The following is a 3,945-nucleotide window of genomic DNA, read 5'->3' on the forward strand; positions in this document are numbered from 1 at the left end:
GCAGAAACCCCCCTTTGAGCCTCTTAGGGATGTTTCTTTGTCTCGTCTTTCACAAAAGGTGGTCTTTCTAGTGGCCATAACTTCCCTCAGGAGAGTTTCTGATTTGGCTGCGCTCTCTTCGGAGGCACCTTTTTTGGTTTTTCATCAAGACAAGGTGGTTCTCCGTCCGACTCCGGACTTTCTCCCTAAGGTGATTTCTCCTTTCCACCTTAACCAGGACATTTCCCTGCCTTCCTTCTGTCCGGCTCCTGTTCATCGCTTTGAAAAAGCGTTGCATACTTTGGATCTGGTGCGGGCGCTCCGGATCTATGTGTCTCGCACCGCTGTTCTTAGGCGGTGCACCTCTCTTTTTGTGCTGACCACAGGTCGGCGTAAGGGCCTCTCGGCTTCTAAGCCGACCTTAGCTCGTTGGATTAGGTCGGCCATTTCCGATGCCTACAAGTGTACTCAGGTGCCTCCCCCGCCGGGGATCAAGGCACACTCGACCAGAGCTGTCGGTGCCTCTTGGGCTTTCAGGCACCAGGCTACGGCTCAGCAGGTCTGTCAGGCTGCCACTTGGACTAGTCTGCATACCTTTTCGAAGCACTACCAGGTGCATGCTCATGCTTCGGCAGATGCAAGCTTGGGCAGACGCATTCTTCAGGCGGCTGTCGCCCATTTGTGAAGTTAGGTTCCGCCTACTTCTCAATTTTCTGTTTATTCCCACCCATGGACTGCTTTGAGACGTCCCAATGTCTGGGTCTCCCATAGGAACGATAAAGAAAAAGAGAATTTTGTTTACTTACCGTAAATTCTTTTTCTTATAGTTCCGTATTGGGAGACCCAGCACCCTCCCTGTTGCCTGTTGGCAGTACTTGTTCCGCGTGTTATCACCGGCTGCTGTTGTAGACAGAGGCTCCGGTTGTTCCGGTTCTTGCCCTATCTCTACTTGTGGGTGGCTATTCTCCTTCAGCTTTTGCACTAAACTGGCTAGATTTGGTTATCCAGGGGGTGTATATGCTCAGAGGGAGGAGCTACACTTTTTAGTGTAGTACTTTGTGTGTCCTCCGGAGGCAGAAGCTATACACCCAATGTCTGGATCTCCCAATACGGAACTATAAGAAAAAGAATTTACGGTAAGTAAACAAAATTCTCTTTTTTCTTTATCGTTCCTATGGGAGACCCAGACAATGGGACGTCTCAAAGCAGTCCATGGGTGGGAATAAACAGAAAAACTAAGAAGTAGGCGGAGCCTAACTTCACAAATGGGCGACAGCCGCCTGAAGGATGCGTCTGCCGAAGCTCGCATCTGCCGAAGCATGAGCATGCACTTGGTAATGCTTTGAAAAGGTATGCAGGCTAGTCCAAGTGGCAGCCTGACAGACTTGTTGAGCCGTAGCCTGGTGCCTGAAAGCCCAAGAGGCACCGATAGCTCTGGTCGAGTGTGCCTTGATCCCCGGCGGGGGAGGCACCTGAGAACACTGATAGGCATCCGAAATGGTCGACCTAATCCAACGGGCTAAGGTCGGCTTAGAAGCAGAAAGTCCCTTGCGCCGACCTGTGGTTAGCACAAAAAGAGAGGTGCACCGCCTAAGAGCAGCGGTGCGAGACACATAGATCCGGAGAGCACGCACCAGATCCAGAGTATGCAACGCTTTTTCAAAGCGATGAACAGGAGCCGGACAAAAGGAAGGTAGGGTAATGTCCTGGTTAAGGTGGAAAGGGGAGACCACCTTAGGAAGAAAGTCCGGAGTCGGACGGAGAACCACCTTATCTTGATGAAAAACCAAAAAAGGTGACTCCGAAGAGAGCGCAGCCAAATCGGAGACTCTCCTGAGGGAAGTTATGGCCACTAGAAAGACCATTTTCTGTGAAAGACGAAACAAAGAAACCTCCCTAAGAGGTTCAAAGGGGGGTTTCTGCAAAACCGTGAGAACCAAATTGAGGTCCCAGGGATCCAAGGGCCGCCGGTAAGGTGGAATGATGTGAGACGCGCCCTCCATGAAGGTGCGAACCTGAGCCAGCCGGGCGATACGCCGCTGGAACAGCACTGACAGAGCCGAGACTTGTCCCTTGAGAGAGTTGAGGGACAGTCCCAGCTGCAGACCGGACTGTAGAAAGGACCGAAGGGTCGGCAAGGAAAAAGGCCAAGGAGGATGACTCGACGGCCCTCCATTCTGATCTTGCGCAGGACTCTGGGCAAGAGAGCTAGAGGGGGAAACACGTAGGACAGACGAAACTGGGACCACTCTTGAACCAGAGCGTCCGCGGCGAATGCCTGAGGATCGTGGGAGCGAGCCACGTAAACAGGAACTTTGTTGTTGTGACGGGATGCCATTAGGTCCACGTCCGGAGTGCCCCATTTGCGGCAGATTGACTGAAAAACTGCCGGGTGCAGGGACCACTCGCCACTGTCCACGGTTTGACGGCTGAGATAATCTGCCTCCCAGTTTTCCACGCCTGGAATGTGGACTGCGGATATGGTGGACTTGGAGTTCTCCGCCCATTGAAGGATGCGTTGTACCTCCAACATTGCCAGGCGGCTACGTGTCCCGCCTTGGTGATTGATGTAGGCAACCGCTGTCGCGTTGTCTGACTGGACTCGGATGTGCTTGCCCGCCAACAGGTGGTGAAAAGCTAGGAGAGCCAGAAGCACGGCTCTGGTTTCCAGCACATTGATCGAAAGGGCTGACTCGGACGGAGTCCAAGTGCCCTGCGCTCGGTGGTGGAGACATACCGCTCCCCAGCCGGATAGACTGGCATCCGTGGTGAGGATCACCCAGGACGGGGCCAGAAAGGAGCGCCCCTGAGACAGAGAGAGGGGCCTAAGCCACCACTGAAGAGAGCTCCTGGTCTGTGGCGACAGAGCCACTAACCTGTGCAAGGAGGAAGGCCGCTTGTCCCAACAGCGGAGAATGTCCAGCTGCAGGGGACGCAGATGGAACTGGGCAAAGGGAACCGCCTCCATGGACGCCACCATCTGACCCAGCACCTGCATCAGGCGCCTGAGGGAATAACGGCGGGGCCTCAGCAGAGAGCGCACCGCCAGTTGAAGGGACTGCTGTTGACTAAGGGCAACTTCACAAGTGCCGGCAGAGTCTCGAACTGCATCCCTAGGTACGTGAGACTCTGGGTCGGAGTCAGAGTGGATTTGGGAAGATTGACAAGCCACCCGAATTGGGCTAGAGTAGCGAGAGTGAGCGAGACACTCCGCTGACAGTCTGCGCTGGATGAAGCCTTGACTAGAAGGTCGTCCAGGTAAGGAATCACTGCCAACCCCTGGAGGTGCAGAACCGCAATCACTGCTGCCATGACCTTGGTGAATACCCGAGGGGCCGTGGCTAACTCGAAGGGGAGAGCCACGAATTGGAAATGTTCCTCTCCGATTGCAAAACGTAGCCAACGCTGGTGTGAAACTGCAATTGGCACATGCTGATAGGCATCTCTGATGTCGATGGATGCCAGGAAATCCCCTTGGGTCATTGAGGCAATGACTGATCGCAGAGACTCCATGCGAAAATGCCGCACCTGAACATGCTTGTTGAGAAGCTTGAGATCCAGGATGGGCCGGAAGGAACCGTCCTTTTTGGGGACTAGGAAGAGAATTGAGTAGAAACCTCTGAACCGTTCCCGGGCGGGAACCGGTACAATTACTCCGTTGGCCTGCAAGGATGCCACGGCCTGAGAGAAGGCGGCGGCCTTGGAGCAGGGGGGAGTTGACAGAAAAAATCTGTTTGGCGGGCTAGAAGAGAATTCTATCCTGTAGCCGTGGGAGATGATATCCCGCACCCACTGATCGGAGACGTGTTGAAACCACGCGTCGCCAAAGTGGGAGAGCCTGCCACTGACTAAGGATGTTGCTGGAGCGGGCAGATAGTCACGAGGATGCTGCCTTGGTGGCAGCACCTCCTGCGGTCTTTTGTGGACGCGCTTTTGGGCGCCAGTTGGATTTCTGGTCCTTGGCTG

This window comes from Anomaloglossus baeobatrachus, chromosome 2 (genome assembly GCF_048569485.1).
Source record: "Anomaloglossus baeobatrachus isolate aAnoBae1 chromosome 2, aAnoBae1.hap1, whole genome shotgun sequence".
Taxonomy (NCBI): Eukaryota; Metazoa; Chordata; class Amphibia; order Anura; family Aromobatidae; genus Anomaloglossus; species Anomaloglossus baeobatrachus.